This window comes from Acomys minous (assembly GCF_964271855.1).
Source record: "Acomys minous genome assembly, chromosome: 7".
Lineage (NCBI taxonomy): Eukaryota > Metazoa > Chordata > Mammalia > Rodentia > Muridae > Acomys > Acomys minous.
Genome location: NC_140488.1, coordinates 121,690,519 through 121,716,271, shown reverse-complemented (window position 1 = coordinate 121,716,271; position 25,753 = coordinate 121,690,519). Strand labels below are relative to the sequence as shown.

Genomic DNA, 25,753 nt, shown 5'->3' with positions numbered 1-25,753 from the left:
GGCTCTGTGCGGGGTCCCAGCTGAGAACGCCACCTCTCCTATCCCGGTCAGTGGCTCCAGCATGGGCTCCTTTGTACTGCGCGCCCTTGGGAAGCGGCCAGGAGTCTTTCAGGCTCCAAGACAAGAGATGTCCGGGTCTGGGTCCCAGCCCGGCCCTGCCCTCGCTGCCTCTGCCCTCACCCGGCAGCTGCTGCAACAGTTGGGGCGGCGGCGGCCACGGTGCTATAGTCAGTGCGCTTGTTTTGGTAGCAGTGGGCTTGGGGGCAGGGAGGCTTTGGGATAACTGGGCCAAGAAGAACTGGAACAAGAGAATACATTCAAGAAAGTCCCGTTACTTGAGAACAAAATACTGTGCAGGAAGAAGATGAGGTTCAGAGATACCATTCCCTGTCCCCAATTTCTTCCTCCCTTCCTCTAGTTCCTGCTCCCAAAGTGTTTTGGGAAATGTTGGTGTGGGTAGTAGATAAGAGACAGAGGAATATGAGTTGGCATGGTGAGAAAATAACACACACACACACACATACACACACACAAATGTGCAGTCCCTGGTGAGGACCAGGGCAGCCACCAGCCCACTCCTCCCAGAGCAGGGTAGCCATGTCTGTATTTTAGAATAGGAAAGGGTCCTTGTAATTCACAGTTATTTCATCTTTCGCAGTACTTTCAATCCACTTAAATACAACTTCTTTGGGGGAAAGAGAGAACAGGTTGATACACTTTCATAAGGGTTTATTTGAATGCGTGTGTAAGGGGCAGATCCAGAGCCCTGAGATCAGGAGCCAGAATGTGGCTCCAAGAAGATCACAGTAACACAGAACAGAAACCGCTTGTGCCAGAAGGTGGGAATTTGATGTGAAAAGTGAGATTAACAGTGATAACTTTCAAGAAGTTCCTAAGAAAAGCTGAGGAGTGACGACTAGAAATAGAAAAGTGGTGAGAGCAAAGAGCATGGGAGGGAAAAAAAAAGAAAAGAAAAGTGAGAGTGCTCCATCTGAATCTAGGTGGAGATTACGGTTTTTTGTTTGTTTGGTTTTTGTTTTTGTTTGTTTGGGTTTTTGTTTGTTTTTTGTTTGTTTTTTGTTTTTGTTTTTTAATTTCAGCTTCTGCTCTAGGGAGGGCAGACAGGAACCAGTCCCAGCTGAAATGCAGGAGAAACGCAAGTGCAGGTTTCCTGAGGGGTCTCTGGGTCTAGTGGAAGGTTAGGTTCCCCCTTCTCCTAAAGGAAGTCTACTAGTGAATCTAGGGAACTCTTACTGTGCCTTTTCCTCTCCAGGTAACTATGTGTTGTCCCTAGAGAGAAGCTCGTTTTCCTCTGTTGTTTTCCTCTCTGTTTGTTGACATGCTATCCACCAGCAATTAGTAAAGAGGGAATCTGGCTGGAGACTGTAATTAAAACATTCTCACATTGAGTGTCTTGTGGTATTTTTAATGGCACACAAATCATTGCACAGACTCACTTACTGCAGAACCTTATCAACACTAGTCTGGAGATGTTTGCTTTTTTCAGAGGTTACTTTTCAACATAAAAGTATGAAGTCCCCCCACTCCCACCCCCTGCAAATATTTCAGAGCATATCTTGTGATGTAGATAAATATTGTTAGGAATGCTTTCTTAAGAATGTATATAACAGAACTACCACAGGCTTAAGGAAAGTATAATGGAGCAAGACTGGCCACTTGGAAATGCTTTCTTTCTTTTTCTTTTTTCTTTCTTTTTTTCTTTTTTTTTCTTTTTTCTTTTTTTTGTAGATGATCTACAAAGTTATGTTTCTCCTTTGATTTTTTTCCCCCTGAGATGTTTCTATCATTTGTTTTCCCCCTCACTAACAAACCATCATGCCACTGTGACAGGCAGTAACCGGTTACACTCACTGTCAAGGTTAATGAGACATCATCAACAGGCACATCCGATATTTTTGCAGTTAGATTTTCTGTTTGATTTTGAGCAGTTCAAGACAAAAAAAGGCATATTATAAGAAAGCTGGGACTGGAGAGAAAAAAGACTGGCTTTGCCTACATGTGAAAGGACAGTCTTGAAGTCAGTAGACAATTACAAAAAATGGGATGATTTTTCATGGTTTAGGTATATGGGTAAAAGCAAAGACAAGCCAAATAGTGGTCAGAAACTCATTTCCACATGATAGATCTCTAGTCAAATCAGTTCGTACAGCTTATAACAGCATATACTTATAAAACATTGGGAATTGCCTTTGATTTTAAATTGGATATCCATTTTATTCCTTATACACTCAACTCACCCCCCTATTTTTGGTAGGTATAGAATAGGGGCATAGGAAAATGGTTCTTCAGTAGTCATGGCAATGTGAAGTGTGGGAGTGAGCACTCCCCCCTCACACTTTTTTCCATTTAGAGACATGATGACTTGTCCTTTCGAAAAGGCATTAGGGATGAAAGTATTACCGTTATTGTTACTGATAGTATAATTTCAATACTTTGTTATTAGCATCAAGGACAGCACCACAGACATTTAATATTTTACAGGACACCTAATAGCCCCTGTGCATTTTATAGGATCTCCTTTGAAGTTAAATGAGAGGGAGCATGAGCAGAGCTTGAGTTTTCTGCGTATTGCCAAACTGAAAGAAGCAACTTGTGGGGCTGCATAAGGCATTGCAAGTGTAATGTTTTTCTCCACTATTCAATGAAAGATACTGTTCTTTTTATATGCTAGGACAGCTACTTGCTGATAAAAAATAGACTGAAGGTAGTTGTGACAAAAAAAGTTGGCTTTTAAAAATATAGTCAAGAGAATAACAGAGGAAAGTCTGTTTGAAAATCTCATTGATCCTGGTTCAAAGGTGCTTTCTCAAATTTGTGCAAGTGATGTGACTATGTTACTCTGACACTGTAGTAAAGAATTTGACCCCATACTGTGTGGGGTGACTTTGCTAAACAATAATTTCCTCTGAAGGCTGCATGGCAAAGCTATAATTTTAGGCAGAAGTGGATGGAGTCCAATGATGCTAAGAATGCCTCAAGAATTTTGAACCCCTTTAAATAAATGCTGATCTTCAAAAGTCTTTATTTTACTACAAAATTAAATTTAGCTCCTTATACTGTTAACAGAAAGACGATGATGTTCATCTCAGCAAATTTCAAAGTAAGACGTTATAAGCTATATGTATTTTATGATTATATAAGAAGACATTTATGAAAATCCTATTGTTAATTAATCCAAGCTATAGCCAAGAACATAGTGGATTTATCCAGGAATCATCCATCTAGAGAGAAGAACTGATATAGCTCAGTCCTCAGGATATTCTCATCATCTTTGCGCCGCTTACAATGTAAAAGCATATCCAATGTTTAAATATATTGAAAAACAGTACTGCTATCTCATCTTACAAGAAGACAGGGTACTCGTCAGAAGTTAACTGACTTATCCATGAAATCACACAAACATAGAACCAGAACGCAGATTGGTACTCACATCTTAGTGTGATTTTTTCGTGATATTGTTTTCCCTTCAACCATCTTTCATATAATAGACAACTTGAATGATGTTGAATGAATCTTTTCAAATTATTCAAATGAAGTATATTTGACCAAAGTCTAATTTACATCCCCTCTTAAAATGTTGCTTAAATTGGATAAGGTTATTTTCTTGGCCAATTTTCTCTGATATCAATGAATACACACACACACACACACACACTCCAAATACCCAAAGCAAAACATTACTTTTAATTATCAATATATAAAAACCAAAGAAAAAATCTTGAACTGAAATTTATTGGGTGAATGAACATGGCTGTTTTCCTGATGAAGTGCTTGTTCTCTGGTAGGGTTCAAGTATATTCTACCCTACCTAGGTCATCTACAGCCCCTGGCAGATTCTTGCTACTCAATAAATACTTGAATAGATCTTTGCTCGCTTACTAAAGCATTTATGCAATAGATAATGAAAAATCCATAGAAGCTACCTTGAAATGTATCTTTAAAATTATGTTTAATTTTTATAACTTTATTGGCAGTTCTCAAGCAAACAACATGTTTCCTTGGTATCCTCTGCAGTCATATAAAAACATGTTTTGGCTTTCAAATTGATCATGGGAATTTATTTTGTATTGTGTACTATGTTTACATCTTCAAAAAAAAAAAACCCCACAGACTAGCTCCATACCAGAGAAAGGACATTTTCTCACTGCGGATATGGTTTTTCATTTGCTAGGGAATCTCACTTGGCTCAAATATCTAGTTTCCATTTTATTTAAATTGTTCATGTTTAAGTATATTTGATAAAATTAAATTGCAAACAAGATAATAGAATTTAACTCAGAATTATGTGATTCAGTCATTCCAAGAAGGGTAACACAACTGACAGCTTAAGGTAATAAAGACCCTGATAGCTAGATGAAGATTCCAGGTTATGGAAATTACCAGAAGAAATTATAATCTATTTTTTAGCAAAATATTTTTTTACACTTTCAATGTTTTAAACAAAGCATAACAAAAATATATGCCAGGAACTGTATAGGGTTGGATATGCCTAAAATATGTTGATTTTACTGATACTGTACACATACAGTTCCAACATAATATTCTAAATGTCCAGTACTGGTTTTTTTTTCAGGATGTCAGTACTATTAAAATAACCCATAAAGCAGTATTTCTCAACTGAAAGTGACTGTGTCCCTATCCAGGGGACAGCAAAATATAACGATGCCATCATCATCATCAGTAGTAGTAGTAGTCATAGTTGTTGTTGTTTTAGTATTGTTGTTGTTGTTTTTAGTGAGCAGAGGCCAGAGACACTGTTGAGAATTTGCCAGTGAATCATGTAATAGGCCTCCCAACAAGGTACTATCCAGCTCCAAATGATAATCATGTCACATTAGAGAAATCCTCCTCTTTATGTGTTTGTATTTATTGGGACTTTTTTTTTCAGCTATACTAAATAATGGGAAAAAATATAAAAGAGTAGTTCACACCAAAATGTATTACCGAACTTTAGGGACAAATATTATGACCTGTGAAATGCTGCAGACCTGGGCAACTGGGCAAACACCAGATTTTCCAGTGTAATCTTCCCAAGATGTGATTATCCTGCCCTCTCCCATAACTTTATCCATTATAGTCTAATCATACCTGCAGAAGAGGAACCCTAGAAACTGAATGCAGTCTAACTTCTTGAATGACAAAGCTGCTGACTTGATACTACCCTTTGAGACTTGGCAGATACTAAAGTGCCCATTATCGGTGTGCCTGAAGCTTCAATCTATAGCACTTGCCCACTTAGAACAGGATTTTTCTGCCTGTGTATAAGACCCCACTGTGAGTGTTAATCTGTCAAGAAAAAGGAGGCAGCACTTTGCTGCCTATTCCAGCTGTTCTGCAAAAACTACAAAAAACAGCTTCATTCAAGGAACATAGAATCAAAGACCTTGAGTTTGGAAAGCAGTGTAAAGGTCATTTCAACAAACTCTGATGCAGGGATCTGCTCTTAGCATCTCTGGGTGTCCTTTTTGGTGACAGGTGCTATGATACCTAGGACAGTGCAGTTCCTTTTCTGAGTTATCCAGGTGGCATATACTCTTAAGACTGAGCACAGCCCTGAAAGAGCAGCATTTTTTTTTACATTTGTCCCACCAGTAAATTGCTTTCTACCTGTTAAATTATACTAGGGAAAATTAAGAGATCTAAGACACTTGATTCCCATTTCAGGAGAGGTAAACTCAACCTCAGTACAACCATTTTCTGAGTTGTTTGACTTGTGAGTAATCTGCATTTGAAAGACAATATCACCCTACTTTTCTTATTTAAATTTGAAAAGCATAACCAGACAAAGTGGTGAATGCACATGTCTGTAATTCTAATATTTTTGAGATGGAGAGGTTAAGGAATTCAAGGTCATTCTCAGCTTCATGCTGACAAGCTAGTTGGAGGCCAGCCCAGTGTACATGAAACCCCTTTCTAGAAACCAAGAGATTTTAAGAACATTCATTTTTTTTCCTCATACAGGTAAGCATTTTATACAAACGTTGGTTATTATATGAACCTAAATTGACATTTCAATATAAATCTATAAGAGGAACCTAATTTTTAATGACTCCTAGGATCTTAGTAGAGTCCATAAGAAAGGATGATTATTTTTTAATAAACCCCCAAACTGAATCTTTAATAGTTCTCCTGACAGACCCACAAATTTTATAGGACTATCAAGCATTTAACGGGCCAGCCCTTAATGATAACTAAGAAGAGAAAAACCATCAAAAGAAACAATATTTCCTTCTTGAGGTTGTAGCATCCCTTGGAACAGAAGCTAGGGAAATCTGAGCTGATAAACTTTGACTTGGTGGGATGTGCCATCTGGTACCTGATTTGGGGGCTCAGTATGAGCTCTGACTGCTATGTGAGATAGGCTTAAATCAGACCTTTGATGTCACCTGCTTGGTAGTATATCACAGCAAGCAGGCCTGTCTGCAGCACTGCCTGTGTTCCTGCCACATACCCGGAAGGCCACAGAACTAAGGAGGTACCCTGCCAGACTGATTTCATGACCAGCAGGGGAGGTGAGTAATCTCTAACCTTTAAAAAAACAAAACAAAACAAAAATGGAAGTCAACAGCAGTTGTTTCTTCATGTGGGATGCCCTAAATAATATATCATAATAGGAGGTGCCTATGAGTTCACAATTCATTTTTCAACAAAAGGGGGCAATGAGGAACTAAAAAAGCTAATTTGTATTCCTGTTCTCTGAGAAATCCTCCAGAGAGGTTGTTTCTGGTATTTTTAAAGATGGAATTGTTCATCTGGGCATGATGGTACATGTTTTTAATCCCAACACTAGGGCAGCCGAGGCAGGTGCATCTCTGAGGTCAAGACCAACTTGGTCTACATAGTGAGTTCAAAGAATGCCAGGGTTATGTAAAATGATTATCTCAAAACAAAACAAAAATCCAGTTGTTTGGTTTTCTACTTTAGGTTTAAACTGTGGACTCTAAGAACACTTGGGATGATAATTATGTTAGTTTAAAGCTAATTAACTTGGGATGTGAAATTTGAAAATGCCAATAGTGGAATAAGAACAAAATACAGGGAATATCAGGAAGGCAACGAGGAGGACGTTATCAAACAACTATACACCATGGGCACCCAGATCAAATTCTCACTGACTACCTCATTGTGCTAAGTGATTTGGACATGTGGAGACAAGTATAAGCTGAGAGAATATGAGTGGGGCCATAAGAGCATCTGTCCTGAGATCTTAGATCTAACCAGAGTTGAGCATTTGTAGACTTAGGTGCTAGTTTCTAGATAATACTCATCCTTTCACTCAGCTAGATGGCTGTGAGCTCATCCTCATGAAGCTTAAAGTCATGAGACAGCATATCTATTTATCTTCAGTTTTCCAAGAACCACCAGATTCTGAATAGATTATCCCAGACAGGGTTCATATACAAAGAGACAATATGGTCTTAGTTGGTGAACATCCACATCTAAATGGTTCATGTCCAGCCACTCATTATGAACTCAAAAGTCTGCAGGCCTCCATCTCATATCCAGCATCTTAACACATTTACTCTTTTTCTCCCTAGAAATGCCCCTTTTCCTTTAAGATCCAATTCTAATGGCTTCTACTTATGGGCTTTCTCAGATTAATGGCTCCTTCGTGTCCTTAAATCTGCGTGACTTGCTCTGGCATCCACATTTCATAATGCTAAGTAGAGAGCATTACTTAATTTTCTGTATTTTTGTGATACTTTCTCTAGGACAGGAAAATGCTGGATCCTGATAAGTATCTTCTAAGTCCTAGCAAAATGTGTAATGTGAAGCAGGTACTTAATAATAAAATTATTCGCAATTGATGACTTAGAGGATGAAAAATGTACTCTTCTTCTCTCTTGATTTATTGCGGTCAAAGTGCTTTACTCACATTTCTTTAGGTATCTTTTCATTCTTTGTCTTTGACAAAATTTTTTGATCAGCATCCATTCTGCAACCAGATTGAATGCTGTTTACTTTAGGTCAGAAGAAATCCTTAGAAAAGCAAACACCTGACCAACCTCCCTGGTTTGTGTACAGTTTGGGAAGGTAAAAACTTCTACATTGAACAGTTTATTCCTGTAGAGTAGGTAGAACACTCAGCAGTTCTCATCAAGAATGGTGAAAGTCAACTATTTACTCTACACGTGTCCTTTTTTGCTTGGGGTAAGTCTCAAAATATTGGCCACTCCCACATTCAAATGCAAACATAAAATAATTTTTTTCAATATCGTGGACAAATGATTTTCCTAGCTATAGCATCACTGTTATAGAGCTCTACATTTGTATTACTTATTAGTATTCCTCTTAAGAGTAAATCAGGATAACAGAAAATATTTTTCACAGAGATGAACTTGAAAGAAATGATATCATTACAAAAAACTCTACATGTTTCTGTGAATTTAATAAAATCTGTAGGAGTTTCAATTTTTCAGCTTTAGAAATAAATACGTTTTGCCTATTCTGTGATGCTATCTTGCCATCATTACTGCCAAATCTTTATCAATTCTTTCTGAATGTCTCAAGAAAAAAATCCTTCTGCATTCTATAGCTATCAACTTAAGCTTTTAAAAAACCTGACATTTAAGACTTTAATTTTTCAAGATTTGAGTTGTTGGCTTTTGGCTTTGTTCTTATGATTGTATTACATATGGGTAAATGATACATTGAGTAAAGCTTACTTGGTTGCACTTAGGCTTTTTTAACTAGCATACATCTGTCACTTAAGACTATTGTTAAACTATAGGTTTAAAGTATAGATTCTGTTTCGGTGGTTTCTGGAGTGACACTTGCCAATCTGCATTTTGTTTGTCTGTGTTCTTTCTTCTGGGGGATTTTTTAAGACAAGGTCTCTTACCTTAGCCCAAGTTCTTTCAAACCCTAGGCAATGATTCCACCTCAGTATCACAAGTGTTGTGATTACAGGTGTGAGTCACCATGCCATGCTTCGTCTGCATCTCCATAGTGTTCTGACACAATGGCTGATGTTGTTGGTCAGCTGATGACATTTTGAGGTACAAGGTTTAGATTTAGTTGTTGTAAATAGAATGCTTTTAAAAAAATAAACAAATCCAAGCTCAAATACCAATGGTTGTAACAGCTTTATAGATTTATGACTTTGGACAAGCCACTGAATTTTCTCTCATTTGCACTGGGAGCAATTGCATCTTTTTCATCCATTTAAGGTAAAGCTTCAATGAGATAAATATGTGCAGGCATTATGTAACCATATTCTCCTGTAGGTTGCTTTCAGGATGACTGCAATTTCCTATTGCCAGCTCTTTGAGCATGATTATTGCCTGTTGAGTGAATACTCATTGCATAGTTTTTCTTTGATCCAAAAGGCAATAATTGGTGCTCCATCTACATCCTCAATACTCAGATTGACAATCTGTTGGTCTTTGAGGAGCTTGCATGGGTTATTACAGAAGATTGGCTTCATCCTATTGCTGAACAAAGTTCTTAAGAAGGCAGAGTTTATAGATGGGGTTGGAATTCCAATTCAATTCATGTCAGGGCTCAGAAGTCCTCACCTTCCTCCCCAGGGAGATACCATTGACATGACAGTATCTGGGAGACAGCAGGATCTGTTGTTTTCATGATTCTCTTTACAATTCTGAGCAGCTTGTCAAGAAAAGGGATTCTCCCTACTTTAGATGCAAGAGAGTCCCTAACTCTTCCCTCTTACTTAATTTACATGACTTCAGTATTTCCCTGGGAAATCTTACCCACAAAAGTAGGTCTGCAAGCACTTGAAAAGAGTGTTGTTAGAATTGCCCTAGATCAGGAGAATCAGGCAAAGGATAATTAAAAATTCTTTTGAAAATGAAATGTTGGAAAGTTTGGCTTAGTGGATGTTTTTATCATTTAGGTCAGTGTACTTCCCCACCCACTCCTTTTCAAAATCTGTTTTTAAAGGTTCTAAAAGAAATCAATAATTAGGTTCAAAACAAATCCACGACTGAAGAGTCCTCTTCTAATCTGGTTTTCTCTGCCTAATGTTCTCAAACAAAAACATCTCCATTGCTAAGTGAAGGTTAATGGTACTTCTCAGTTTGAATGTGCCTCTGAAGTCTTTGGGAATTGGTACTTGCTTAAACTTCCCAGGATGCTGGTGCTGATCTGTTGAATATACTTAGAGGAGAATAGTGGATTTGTGGGCCAGAAGCACCTGTGTGTGTGTGTGTGTGTGTGTGTGTGTGTGTGTGTGTGTGTGCCTATATTTGTATGGGTGTGGGTGTAGTGTCTTTAGGATAAAGTAGTTAGTAGCTCTCCAACTTCAGCCTAGAAGATGGCCTATCCATATGAAGACTGGGTTCCATCATCAATTTTTGAATTAGTACACCTCAAGTGGAACCTATGATTCTGTATTTCTATTAGTTCTCCAAAGAGGTACTGGCCTCTTTTTGACCAGGACCACATTTTGAGACTACTGATGTAAATCATGCCAGCAGTTAGCTACCATAATTAATTCCAAACTGGTATTCTTGCCCTCTAGAACCTGGGCAATAAATACAAGCCCAATACAAGTGTTATTGTTCAGTGGTGAATTCTGAATGATATAATAACTATTATGCAGAGTACTACCTGAATCTAAATATTTGAAGTTTTCATTTTTCTTTTTAAACAAGCTATTCTATTTAAATTTATTTTTTATTCACTTTATATCCCGGGTGTAGCCCCCTCCCTCCTCTCCTCTCAGTCACACCCTCCCTTCTTTATTCCTCAGTAAAAGTAAGACCACTACCCACCCACCCCAGCTCATCAAGTTGCATCAGAATTGAGTTCCTTCTGTTCCCCTATGGCCTGTCAAGACAGTCCCATCATAAGGAAGCGATCGAAAAGCAGGCAACAGAGTCCATGTCAGAGACAGCCCCTGCAACCCTTACTAATAGACCCATATGAAGCCTGAGCTGCCCAGAGGCTACATCAATGTAGAGTACCTAGGTCCAGTCCGTGCATGGTCCTTGGTGCTTCAGACTCCACAGGCCCCTCTGGGCCCTGGTTAGTTGTCTCGGTTGGTCTTCCTGTGGAGCTGCTGTCACCTCCCAGTCCTTCTGTCCTCATCTCCCCACATTTTTTCACAAGATTCCCTATGCATCACCCATAGTTTGGCTGTGAGTCTCAGCATCTGTTTTATTCCACTGCTGCGTGAAGCCTCTTAAAGGACAGCTATGCTAGGCTCCTGTCTCCAAGTATAGAAGAATATCATTAATAGAGTCAGGTCTACTTTGGAAATCAATCTGGTGCTTTCTCATAGAATTTGGAATAATGGTACTTCAAGATCCAGCTGTACCACTCCTGGTCGTATACCCAAAAGATGTTCCGCCATAAGACAAGGACATTTGATCAACTACGTTTGTAGCAGCTTTATTCATAATGGCCAGAATCTGGAAACAACTAGATGTCCTTCAGCTGAAGAACTGACAAAGAAACTGTGGTTCATTCCCACAATGGAATACTACTCAGCTATTAAAAACAAGGAGATCTTGAAATTTGCAGGCAAGTTGATGGAACTAGAAATTATCATCCTGAGTGAGGTAACCCAGATACAAAAAGACACACATGGTATATACTCACTTATAAGCAGATATTAGCAATATAATACAGGTTAACCATACTACAATCCATAGACCTAAAGAAGCTAAATAATAAGGAGGACCCTATGGAGGGTGCTTAATTCTCATTCATAAGGGCAAATAGAACAGACACAAGAAGTGCTTGAGGAGACAAACAGGACAGGAGCCTACCTCTGAAAGACTCCATCCCACATGGGATTGAAGCAAATGCTGAGACTCACAGCCAAACTTTGGGGCAGAGCACAGGGAGTCCTATGGAAGAGTTGGGAGATTGATGAACCTAAAGGAGGCAGGGGCATCACAAGGAGAACAACAAAGCCAACAAATATGGGCCCTGGGAACCCTGCAGAAGACTGATGCACCAACCAAGGACCATGCATTGAGAAGAACTAGACCCACTGCTCAGATATAGTCCATAGGCAGCACAGTCTCCATGTGGGTCTCCTAATATGGGGAGTAAGAGCCACCTTTGACATGGACTCTGTTGCCCCCTCATTGATCACTTCTCCTGGACACACAGTTTTGTCAGGTCACAGATGAAGAGGATGCAGGCAGTCCAGATGAGACTTGATAGGCTGGAGTCAGATGTTAGGGTAAGAAGTTTCTCCTTTCTGAGGACTAGGGGAGGGGGAAGAGGGAAGGAAGTTGAGACTTGGAGGAGATGAGGGAGGGGCTACAACTGATATATAAAGTGAATAAGTTAAAAATAAATAATTTTTTTAATTAAAAAAATAGTGTCAAGTTTTCAGCATAAACTAAGACATTCCTCAGCTACCTGTTCTCAGGTGCTATAGCTGAGTCTAGGGCTGAGCAGCATGAAGAAAACATACACATACATACAGAGAGAAAGAGAGGGGGAGAGGGAGGTTACTAATAGCATCACATTTACAACTACCAAAGCTTTCTTTCTCCTAGAGAGTTTCTATGTTGGATTACAGGACAATTGCCTTTAGAGAAAGTTCAATCAAAGCAAATAATTCTTCAGGCACAGATAATAATACCTACATGTTATGTTTTTGCTATGCAGTTATGTTGAAGAAAAATTACTAGTAGCACTTGTTAAAGAACATTAAAGCTGATAAAGACAAAAGAAATTCTGTCAGTTGCAGAAAAGTGTATAGAACTGGAAATAATCATGTTAGGTGAAATAAAACAGACTGGGAAAGATAAAATTGCAGTTTTTCACAGATAAACAGAATCTTATACATTAATTACAAATATACAGTGCCTTATATATGAATTACATGAAATTAGACTGAGAACCACCATTTGGAAAAAAAGGAGACCATGAAAAGATGGGAGTAACATAGTGTTAGTTACACAGAGTCTGATCAAAGTGCATTTGTATATCATGTGTGTGTGTGTGTAATAATGAAATTGATCATTTTGTATGCAGACCAAATTAAGACATTTGTTGGTTTAAATGAATGATAAGGTAGATACTCTTCAGTCAGAACCATTGAAATTGGTATAATATTAAGTATAGTATTCTGTGGTAGGACAGAGAGAGATCAGAATAAATTATTAATTCAAGAAAAAGTAGTAATATATAGTCAAGGAGCAGAATGGGGATTTGTGAATGGAAAATTATTAAGAAACATCAGAAATTAAGTGTAGATTTTGGATACATCAACCTTACATGATTCTTAATGGAGACAGGCCACAGTGATTAGATATTACTTGGAGGATTCAGGAAACAAAGTTTTTGGTCAGATGACTAGTGTAATAGAGAGAAGGGTAGGGGTTTCTGGTTAGGCAGGACTCTTGATCAAATTATTTGACTCAGAGATGACAAGAAGTCTAAATGCCATGATCTAGCTGGGAAGAAATCTGAGGAGCTTGGCTAGAGTGTGGTAAAGGAGTGAGTCTTTGTCAGTTACCAGTAGTAAGTTTTCCACAGGGAAGGCCCTGACAACAAATGTTCAATCTTAATTACTGTTGAAGTTTAGTACTATCAAAGGCAGATGTAATTTATCAAGCTCCAATTTGGGCCTATTGGAGTAGGCAGGGCTTCAGAATCCTACAGTTCTGTGTTTTAAGGCTATGAACTGTTGAAGGGTCCTTGGATCAAACTCCTGAAACTCTGGACTTTCCACTTTGCTCCCTGTAAAATTGGATCATTAAGACATACATTTACTCTTGGCCTTAGCAAAAGGCTCCTCTCCAGGATAAAAACTGGGAATGCACATTTCTGAAACTTTATCATAAGTTCCTACAGCTCCTTCAAAGCTTTCTGTTAGCATACTTAAAAGGATGGTGAAAATCAACATGAGTTGGTGATTGGTAAAGTAGTTCATACCATGGAAGAGATGGCTGTTATGCTCACAGGCACAAGTCCACTCAAAAACTGAGATTTCCTTGGAATAATATAAAGCATTTTGTCTTCTCATACTTCACCAGTGTATAACAATGCTCCAGGATAATAGCAATATATTTTAATTAAAATATCAACAAGATAAAAACTGTCTTGGGATATGTATGTAAGAAAGAAGGAAATCAACGAAGAGACAAAAATGATAGTCAGTGAATTTGAAACATTGGAGGCCCAAGCAACATGAAACATTAAAATAGTTCCAGGCAACTGAGTTAACATAAAGCCTCACTATGAAAGACTATCATCTCAGATCCTAAGAATGGAAAACTATCGAGTAGAAAAAATTTTCACTCTGAGGAAAGAAAGGAAGCATCGTACCTGAACTAATATGACATATGTGTTAGAATTGTCAGAACAAATGGGTAATATCATCAGAGATGGGAATTATCTAGATGAATCAAAAAGAAATGCTAGTTAGTAACTCTCTGGATGAATAAAAAAAAGAAATGCTAGAGGTAAAAGCAACACTGCAGCAGAACTGAAGCATGGCATGAAATCATCAGAAAATATAACAAATACTCAGTGAACTTGATTGTAGCTCAGTAGAAACATCACAAACGGAAACAGAAAGAGTTAAATAATGAAAAAGACAAATGTCCTTAACAGAATTTTCAACCTCAGGACAGTATCAAAAAACTATACCCATAATTGGAATACAGGTAGAAAGAGCAAAATGAAGCAGTAGCCATAATGAAGTACCAATGGCCAAAAACTCCTCCAAAATTAATGCCATACACCAAATCACTGATCCACCAGCTCAAAGCACACCAAGAAGAGTATTCATCAAACTGCACTTATGAGAAGCATATCAAGCTACAGAAAACCAAAGACAAGGTGGAGATACCTTATTTACAGAGACACAAGAATAATGGCACTACTTGTCAGCAAAGGACACAAACAAGATGAGAACAAAGTAAAATATTTAAAGTATTAAGGGAAAAATAAAAACCTTCCTATTTTAAATTCTATATCCAACAAAATCATGCTTTGAGTTGAAAGGGATATATAGACTTTCTCAGAGACCACCTGAGAGAATCCATTGCCTGCAGAACTGACCTGCAAGAAGTTAAAAGCTATTCACATTGAAGGAAAATATTGTAGTTCAGAAATTCAGATTTACCATAGAAAATATTACAAATAAATGATATTAACAAAAATATTTCATTTTTCTTACTATTATGGCTTTTAAAACTTTTTTATTTAAGTAACAACAAGGTTTTGAATTATTAAAATAGAGAACTAAAATGAATGGCAATTGTGACACAAGATAGATGAAGGTGGAAGGAGTATTCTGTTTTAACTGCAGGACATGTGAGTCAGTGTAGTTGTATTTAAAGGTGAACTTAGGTTAGGTGTACATGTACATTGTAAGTGTTAGAGCGAATACTAATTTTTTAAAAAGAAGTATAGTTGATAACTAAGAGAGATTATGAAATGCTCAGTTAAAATCAAAAAAGGTAAAAAAAAGAGAAGTAAAATGTAATAGAACAATTGATATTATAGTAAATATTAATACAACTATATCAATAATAAGCATAAATATGAATTATACATTAATTTATATGTACATGTATATATAATCAGTCAAGCAGAAGACAGTAACTAACAATAAATTATGAAAAAAGAACCATTTCCTTGTTTTCTACATACAGTACAGCCACCTTAAACATAAAGATTCACAGAGAGTGAAAGTAAAGGGATGGAGAAAGATATGTCATGCCAATAGTAATCTAAAGAAAACCCAAGTAGTTATATGAATTTCAAACAAAATTAACTTCAGAACTAGAAAAATAATCATCAAGAACCAAGGGATCAGCTCTTCAATAATTGTAAAAAATCCTAACAACAATGCACCAAAATATATAAGGCAAGAATTGGTATATTTTTAAAAGAAGTAGATAAATAATACTAAAGTTAGTAACCACAACTTTGTTTTGTCAGTGATAGAATAAGCAGGTAGAAAATATGGCTCTAAATGACCTGGGCAAAGTAAAGGGCAGTATACCTCCAGCTTGAGGAGTATAATCATCAGACTTTTATAAACACAGCTTTTATATGAGGATACAGGTTTAACTGGATAATCCAGGTATTGAAAATAAGGAGATCCACTCTTCCACCCAAGGGACCATTATAAATCTATAAACTGAGAGGCTTAGACTAGGGGAGCAATAGAAGGAAAGAATAAGATTAGACAAACATTTTCTAAAATGAGCTTTAGGAAAGTTTCCTTTGGTGTTGTATTAAAATCAAGCTCTGCTGGTCAGTAACTTTGGAAAACAACAAGGGGAATCCCCATAATGAATATACATTGCCACATTAAAGACTCTAGAATGTTCTTTTCTTAAAAAAAAAAAGCAAAACAACAACAAAAAAAAAAAAACCCAACCATAATAACAACAAAACCATTTAACTCTGCCTAATTGGACATTTCTAAAAATTGTGTAGTATGGAGACTCTCTGGTTTGGTTTTGTTGTGTGACCCGACTGACATCACTGGGGACTAAGGAACTTCAGAACAGATACTAAATATACTAGTCCCATAATAGGCAGGTAGAATTGGTGAGGCTTGCAGATCACTGGACCTTGGAGTACATCAAGAGAAAAGGATGAACTGAGTTTACAAGTATCTTGATTGGGTGAATAGAAAGAGGGAAATAGGGCTGCGTTACTCATGACAACAAAAAAGTTCAATTGGTGGGAAAGATTCAGGGTAGATCCAGGTAAAACACTGTCATAGCCTCTATCTACAAATCTTCAGATTGATAGAAATTTAGGTCCCTTTTGGAAGACAGGTGCTAATGTGAACTGTAGGTTGTTCAGCTTAAAACCAAGAAATCAATTTGGAAATCAAATTTTTTGTCATGAAAAATTTAGTGGGCAATAACAATACCAGGGACTACAGAGACAGTATTTTCAGTAAAACCAAATTTGTAAATCAACAAAGATAGAAGATTTACTTAGAGGGAAACACAAAATTAGTTGGTCATGTAAGAGGAGGAAAAGTGTTGAGTTGAGTTGGAATTCATTATAGAAATGAAAGAGGGGCAGATTCAACAACATAGCTAAAGACATGGAGATTACCGATGTAGGAAAGCCTCCACTGAAGAGCCTCAAGAGACTGTGGTGGTCAGCAGAGAGCTGAGAGCAAGGTGCAGCCCCAGAAAGCCGCTGCCCTCCTTCTGGGCTTCAGTATCTCAGAGATTAAGAACAAAGTGGGGCGACAATCAGTAGCAAAAGGAAAAGTTGATGGCTAACAAAAAACTTAGAAAAGAAAGAGGCTCTTAGTGATAAGGCTGTACCAAAGCCTGTACCCAAAACCACTGACAATCAACGCATCTGTGATGAAGCCACAGGATATCCCAAAGATGAAGAGGTGGCTTATGGTGAAGCTATAGATGAATTTGCTTCTTACTTCAAGAGACAGACATCTCCTAAGATTCTCATCACAACATCAGATGGACCTCATGGGAGAACAGTACAACTCTATGAGCAGCTCTCAACAGTCATACCAGTTTTACATGCTTATTATAGACTAGGACTGGCTCTGAAAAAATTACCTAACAGTGCATTGCAAGAGATTTCACAGACCTAATTGTTATTAATGAAGATCGGAAAACACCAACTGGATTTATTTTGAGTCACTTGCCAAATGGTCCAACTGTTCACTTTAAAATGAATAGTGTTTGTCATCAGAAAGAAATTAAGAGATGAGGCAAAGACCCGCAGAACCTGTACCCAAGATAATTCTGAAAAACTTTACAACATAGCTAGGTCATTTTATTTTATGTATGTATGAATGTTTTTTTCTCTCTCTCCTCATAATCCTCAGCTTATTGGTAGGCAGGTTGCCATGTTCCACAATCATCAGGATTACATCTTCTTCTGGTTTCATAGATACATATTCAAAAGTGAAAAGAAAGTGGGAATTCAGAAACTTGGACCACGTTTTACCTTAAGATTATGATCTCTTCAGAAGTAAACCTTTGATTCTAAATATGGAGAATATGAGTGGGTCCATAAGCCACAGGGAATGGATACAAATTGAAGAAAATTCCATTTATAAAGTACTAGGGGAGTAGTATTGAATTTTGCTGGACAAGCCTGATTTTCAGAAGTGAGCATTATGGATGCAAATATAGCTACCATTATGTATTTAGTAGCAGCAAGTTGGAGGTTGTTTGATGGTTTGAATTTTTTCAAGATAGAAAGAAACAGGAGATGAAGTAAATCTTTTCAAGTGCTAAAAAGGGAATATTCTAGTATTTATGAGGTTGGCAACCAAATGACAATGGACTGAGAAGAGACTAAATAGTAATGCAGGAGCAATCTCTTTCATAGAATTTGAGCACAAAAACAATAGTAAGGTGTGCCCCTCTGTCCTTCCTCCCAGTCATCCACAACACTCTCCAAACTCGGCCCATTGCTTGGCCTTGGGTCTCTGCATCTGTCTCCATCAGCTGCCTGGCCAAGCCTCTCAGAAGACAATAAGCCAGGGAAAGCCCAAGGGAAGATGCTTGAATCTCACTCAGAACAGGAAATACAATAGACATCCAAAGTAAATAGAGGGAAGAAACTACGTGTGAGATGAGGGAGGCAGGATAACAGGAGTGGGGATTGGGTGGGCAGAGAAAGGAGGGCAGGCAAGTGAAGAGAAGGACCAGGAGAGAGAACAGAAATCTTGGGGGAGGGTATCTCTGCAAGAAGGGAGGTTCCTGGGAGTCTACGGTGACCCTAGCTGAGATTCCAAGCAATGCATGCTAAGGAGTATATAGTTGGCACCTCCTGTAGTCAGTGGGACTCCCTGCAGATGGAAGGGGACACTAACCCACACATAAAACCTTCAACCCAAAATGTGTCTCTACTATGCTCTTCTGGTTTTATTTTGAGAGACGGTCTTATTAAATTGTCCTAGAATGACCTTGAAATTGCTTTTTGGCCCAAGCTGCCCTTGAATTTCGGATCCTCCTGCCTTAGTTTTTCTACTAGTTGTTACTGCAATTTTGTGCCACCAGAACCATAAAAAGAACTGTAAAATTTGAACTAGAATGAGGAGATGGCTCCGAGGTTAACAGCACTTGCTGTGCCGTGCAAGCATGAGTACCTGAATCTGAGTCCACAGCACTCTTGTGAAAAGCTGACTATGGTCACATACACCACCGATCAGTGCACTTTTCTGGGGGACAGTGACAGGAGGATCACTGGGGCCTTCTGGCTGCCATTCTAGTTCCAATTTCAGTGAGAAACCCTGTCTCAAAGGAATAAGGCAGAGAATATTAGAGCAGGACATCTGACAGTCTCTAGATTCATCTGTACACACACACACACACACACCAAAAATCCTAACTTAAAGTGCATAGTCAAAATCTTTATAGTCCTTGCAGTCTATCTTCATGTCTTATTTAAATTATAGGTAGAGAAAGACAAGATGAAGCATAGTTGATGCTCTGTTTTCAGGGTGATCTGTCAAGTCTATCAGTCTCTACCATGAGATTTTCACTTTGAGTTATTTGCTTCCCATTGGGTGTCTCCTTTTCTGAAGTCGTAGTCAAAACTGGTGAAAATATTCCCACTTCAGAATGGTCTGCTCTTTAGCATTTTAGTTTTCCTGTCTTGTTACTTAAAAAGAGAAACTACAAAGCCTACTACTACTTATTATAACAATACAGAATCACTCTGTAATAAGTCCTAAACCCATTACAGCTTAACAATTGTTTGGAACAGTTAACTTGACATGGAAAACAATTTATAAGACTATTGTGCTGCAGTCTTGGTTCTTCTATTACACATATCTTGGCATTAACAAGAGTAACGCCTAAGCTCACCTACTTTTTAAATAAACTGAAAGCTTATTGGAGGGCTGTAGGCTGCGTTTTATTAGCTCTGAGAAAATTACTTCTACACAGAAAGAAAAATGACAATGTTTGTACTCCTTTATTCTTCATTGCAGTGTGATGTTATACAGATATTAATATCTTCCTACATATTCTCTTGTGTACTAGGCTGAGAAGTATTAGTGTACCTGTTTGTTTTTAAACTGCCGTGGTATCTTGGACAAACATACAAGAACATGTACTCAATTTAATTCATGCTTTGGTTCTTATTTGCTTGTTGCCTGCTTTTTTATTTGTTTTGCCCTTTTTCTCTGGGTCTTTGAGAAATAGGTAGTATTTTTTTTCAGTCATTTCACAGTGTTTTAGTAGATATCAGGAGAGGCTGCTTAAGTGATGCCAGAGTGTGTCTACTTGCCTGGAATGTTTATCTTGACTCATATACCTTCTCTTGCTCACAGTGTTCTGGGGGCATGAATATAATAGACTGAAACTCAGCTCTTTCCTAGACATCTAAGAGAATATTGTCATTAAAGTATGGTAAGTGATGAAATAGACGTTTCTACACACAGGGTATCAAGAAAGAATTAATCTGAACCTTCAATGCAGCTTTCCTGGAGGGGATGGTATCTAAGCTGAGGCTATCACTTTTCACAAATCTATACTAAAAAGACAAGGAGAACACTGCAGATTATCTTGTCACAGTGCTGCCCTTCTAGAAACAGTCCCAGATTCTTAATAGTGCTGATTCATGGAAGCCTCTACCACTAAATAGTAGATACAGCACTCTTAAAAATGCTATATAGATATAGTATCATATCAAGGAAGTTCTCAGAGAATATCGTGTTACTAAACTTTGCCATAAAGGAACATTTTTTCCTTATAAATAATATAGCTCTCAAACCATGAGGAAGGCAGTAGCTCTGTGACAATAACATCACCAGACAGCCAAGAATATGAGATTTCTGGGCATTCAATTAGGCCATCATCTGCCTCATGAATAGCACTCCTGGGCAAAGGTGCCAGCTCCCATTTTCTGATTGAGATCAGAGAAGGTTTCTCAGTATACAAAAGAATAACTGGACACTTCTAATGGATATTTCTGATGGGAACCAACAACACTATATTATAGTACTCCTGTTTTAACAATAAAGAAGCTGAGGGCTCAGAAGGTTCATTTGTTCAAGGTCATCAGGAAGTTATTTAATTGGTTATGAACAGAGGTCTGTGTGAATCCAATGTCAGATTATTGTTTCTAGAATGTCATGCTGCTTCTGAAGCTCTCCTTTCTTTCATTGTATCTGATAATACTACTCTTTGAGCTTAGATTTCCCCTCCCCCACATATCAGTAAGGAATGAAGGAACAAGCCAATAACACAAAGGGCAGAAGACTTGAACATAGCCACATAGATAACGAATATATGGAAAGGTGCAAAGTTAGCTTCAGTCACCATGGTAACACAAATTAAATCCAAAAATGAGATACCAGTGGACACATACCAGAATGGTAAGAGTTAAAATGATTAATGATGCTAACTATTCCTGAGACTATGAGGCAAATTCAACTCTACCATATTTCTGGTGGACATGTAAAGGGGTCTAAACACTTTAAAAACTTAAACTAAATATATGCTTATCTTATGATCTTAATATTTCACCCCAGAGTCTATATACCCAATGGTGTGCAGATATTGGTCTCTGAATTCTCATTGGCCTTATCTTTTCCTACATTGCCTGCCCTGAATAACTTGAAATTGGCAATTGTGAGGATATTTACAAATTTAAGACATAGCTATTTTTATATAGAATTATGAAACATCACTATTTTCCTGAAAGAAGTAGTTTCATACATCCTCCAAAGGCTATGTCCTTGGAATTTTTATTTACAAAAACCTAAATGATCCACCAACATAAAACGGGACAATAAAATGCAGCACCTTCTCACAACAGATTACTAAGGCATTGAATACAAGCAAAAACTACTTAAAAGCATAAGACATAAGATGGAATGTGAGGGCTATCTAAAGAGTAATATACACAGTACACATTCATGTACATACTACCCCATTCTAGTTATAGGAAGCTCAAGACAAACAAAACAAATCAATATCAACAGACATCAGAACAGTTTTTCTCTATGATTCGTGGCAGTATTAACAGGAAAGGGACATAGGTATTGGTGCTATAGATATTCTATCTTTTGATCTGAAGGATACTGTTATGGGTATATGAATAGATAATACATAAGCTGTATATTCAACACATGTATGCTTTACCATGTGCAAGTTATATCTCAGTAATGAAGAGTATACACATGCACTTGCCCTCTAATCAGTGACCCTGTCAATAAAATGGAAGAGTATAGAGCCTCCAACAGTGGTAAATACCAAACAGAAGAAAGGCAGCCCAAAGCTTGGCAGACAAATCCACTCAGTTTTACTGAAGTCCAACACACTGCTACCATGGAGACTTTCAACACCTGTACTGGCAGCACAACTGATGCATAGAGAATTTGTCTCCACCAGCACATACTCCCCAGGCACATCACTGCCTGGGAAAGAATCCAGTGAACACATCAACTGTCTCTCCCACACACCTACTGCCACAACAGCAGAAATGCAGAAATGTAAAGATAGGGACTCTTATTCAACTTGGGCAACCTGCCAGCATTTGCTGTCAAGAGAGAACACTGAAGCCTGAGACCTTGCCTCCTGAGATGTTCCAAAAGGATGAAAAGAAGCTTCTAACTACATTACTAAGCTTGGGTTTTTTTTCTTCAAAATAAGTAAAAGTCAAAGAAATGGCTGTTTCTTTTATTATGAGCAAGAAGATGAGTGATCATGCCATCCTACAGTTTTTTATTCCTGGCAGGATGCAGACCTAAGCCCTTATTGAGGAGTTATGGTATAGTCTTATCATCAACACAACATATCTTAGATCTATCGTGTTATTTCCTTTGATTCTTAAAAAAAATAGTAGATCTATTCCCACAAAAAGCACAGCTAGCAGCATTGTTTTATATATATATATATATATATATATATATATATATATATATATATATATATAGAGAGAGAGAGAGAGAGAGAGAGAGAGAGATCACACTGCTACCAACTACAGTGGAGCTTCTCAAGGCCACTTGGAGACATATTAATTACATACCTACTGTGTGTACCATCTTGGGAGAAAATTAGACTGATCAGGAAGAGAAAGTCAAGTAATTCTAACTCTACTGTTAGTGCTGAGTTTCTTTACAACATAACTGTATTTGAATATAGAAGACATGTGGGTGGTGGTCTTGGAATAATTTAGTGTTTTGAGGACATTAAGAACCACTTTGCTAAGGCATTAGATATTACTGAACATTGTTTGCATTTATTTTCCCCTACATGCCAACTCTGAAACAAGAAATCTGATTTTTAAAAAAGTTTTTTTATAAAGTAATTAGACAGGGAACAAAGACATAAGCCAGAAAGTAGCGAAAACATAAAAGGGTATGCAGTTCAGCAGGTGATTGCTGCTGGCATCTGGATCATAACATTACTAGGGAAGCTCTCCCACCCATGGAAATGGAGCTAGCTTTTTAAAACATCAATGCCTATATGTCACTGGCTGAGGGCTACTCGCAAAGACTGTCTGTCAACTTCCCAGCACCTCTGGCTTGCCCAGCAGATGACAAAGTAATCTCTTTTACAAAAAAAGGGTGAGCGTGTATGTGTGTGTGTGTGTGTGTGTGTGTGTGTGTGTGTGTGTGTGTGTGTGTATGTGTGTGTGTGTGTGTGTGTGTGTGTGTGTGTGTGTGTGTGTGTGTGTGTGTGCTGGCATTTGAAGTTGGGCAGTTGTGCTCTTAAGAGACAAGGGTTAGAGGATTTAAACAGGATGCCAAACACATCTGCTACCAAATAACTTGAAACAATTGGCCAGGGATTTCTATGCTTATGTGATCTGTGCCTGCCTGCCTTTTGGAAGTGTACATACAGAAAACTTAATGGCCACACTAACTAAATCTTCCCAGTTGTAAATCTATAACTGATAGGTGGCCTGTTAAGACATAAACCCAAGAAGTGCATCAGAAATAGTTCACCAGTACTTTGGGCCTGAAGGATGTTTTACAGTTTTCCTACCTAGATTTCTTCCTGGTATAAGCTTTCTAGATCTATATAATCACAGAGTCAAAACTCGACCTTCTTCAAGCCAGTTATCCTTTCAGTGGTGCAGTAGATCCGGCACTAGTCTTTCATTCTGTCTCAAGGCTCCTGTATTTCCCAATCCAGCTACCACATTTCAGGCAAAGTAACCCTCCCAAGAAACTATTCTGACCAGCAAGCCCCCTGCTTAGGACCTTTCCTTGGCTTCTAGTTGCTTCAAAAAAAAAGTTTATCTTCCAACTTCAGCAGATAAGACCTCTTGATCTTTTTCTTGGCTCTTTAATTTTTACTGTGGTTTACTCAACAGCTTGTGTCTCTTTCACTCCCCATTCCCCATACTCTTTAATGCAAAACACAAAGAACAAAATAGGAAACAAGAATCCATTTGTATGCAAATTTTATAGTCACAATTCCCACTTGCTATGCTCTTTTGAGCAGTTTCAAGCCTCTGGCCAAAGCCCTAATAAGCTCTCACATTCTGTACCCCTATTTAGAGGTTACTCCATCTCAGAAGTCTTTCCTTAATACCTCAAACCTCTTTGTTTTCTTAGAAATCCACACATATTTTGTGATTGTGCCTTTTGTCTTTTTTTTTTTTTCTGAATGCTCTGGGAAAGCATAACTATATGTTATGTTCACATGACCTGAGCTAAAATTTTCTCAAAGTTGTTAAGAAATGCTTTTTACTTCATAAGTGAAAAGATCATCCTTCATCCAGCCTCTCCAATTATGTGTTGTATGGCACCTCACTAATACGCATGTTCGTACGCATGCACACATACATGTTCTTCACCCTTTCCTACACAACAACATAGTAGATGTATCCCACTGTACCCTTTTAGATCCTCCTGTCATAGGTACATGATACTTTGCTTTGTGGTTCACACATGCCAACCAATTCAGAGAATAAATTATGTTTTAATATCCTTTATCTCCAAGTGTTCACATAATGCTCAACATAGTATAGTCACTTAATAACTGTAGAACAAATGGGTCTTTGCAATAACTAATGATGAGATACAAGATATATTCTCTGCATGACTCTACTTCTAAATGAAGCAAAAAGACTCTTCCTGAACACCTGTCCAGTATCAAAAAATCTATCACATACTTCACATCTCTGAACCTGAAAATGAGCGAACATTGTCAACATTAAAGAAAGAATCACCTAGAGAGATATCTTTGTGTCTTAAAGCAACTTTTCTCTCGTGACTAGGTAAACCACCTCCAAAGGCCCTCTGTTCATGAGATGGCACAATGAGAGACATTTGTCAATTACAGTAGAGCTGGTGTGCTCAGGAAAAGGAACTTAATGTTCTGTGTATGCCCACCATCTCAGAAGTAGCAAGAAACACAGACCTACTGACTCGCACATCACAGCCTTATGCTGGAAGGAAGTTGCAATAGAGAAATAGATAGTTTGGTTAGAGATGGAAGGATCACTCCTCCTCCCTCCCCCCTCCCCCGCCCCCTCCCCCCTCCAAAATTCTCTTCTTTAAGGCTTTTGTTGTGGTAGCATAGCATTGCATGCAGTGTTTTAGGTTTCCCACAATACTGTAGTTATAAACAAAATGACTACAATTGAAGTGGTGAAACAGATAAACATCTAATGAGACTAACCATTTGTCTCCAGCACATAAGCAATAGGATGAAATTCAATGTCAGCTGTTTATTGAAGACATAAAGCACAATAAGAGCCTAAGAGCACAAATGAGGTATCATTCACTGTCACGAGAAGAAGTTTAAATCAACAAGAAAGAATAAACTCTGAAGGTTCAATCAGCACATCTTTGTTGGGCTCCTCTGTGACCAACACT

The 25,753-nt window shown here is 37.9% G+C and overlaps 1 protein-coding gene and 1 pseudogene across 2 annotated transcripts in view; both read left to right on the top strand.

Moving 5' to 3' along the window:
- The window catches only part of PTCHD1 (patched domain containing 1), a 59,116-nt gene that overhangs the window by 524 nt on the left and 32,839 nt on the right, over nt 1-25,753 (top strand). The window lies entirely within an intron of this gene.
- On the top strand, nt 62-18,072 carry LOC311602053 (ribosome production factor 1-like; annotated as a pseudogene). The gene is made up of 2 exons: nt 62-219; nt 17,066-18,072. The product of its transcript is annotated as a ribosome production factor 1-like (transcript).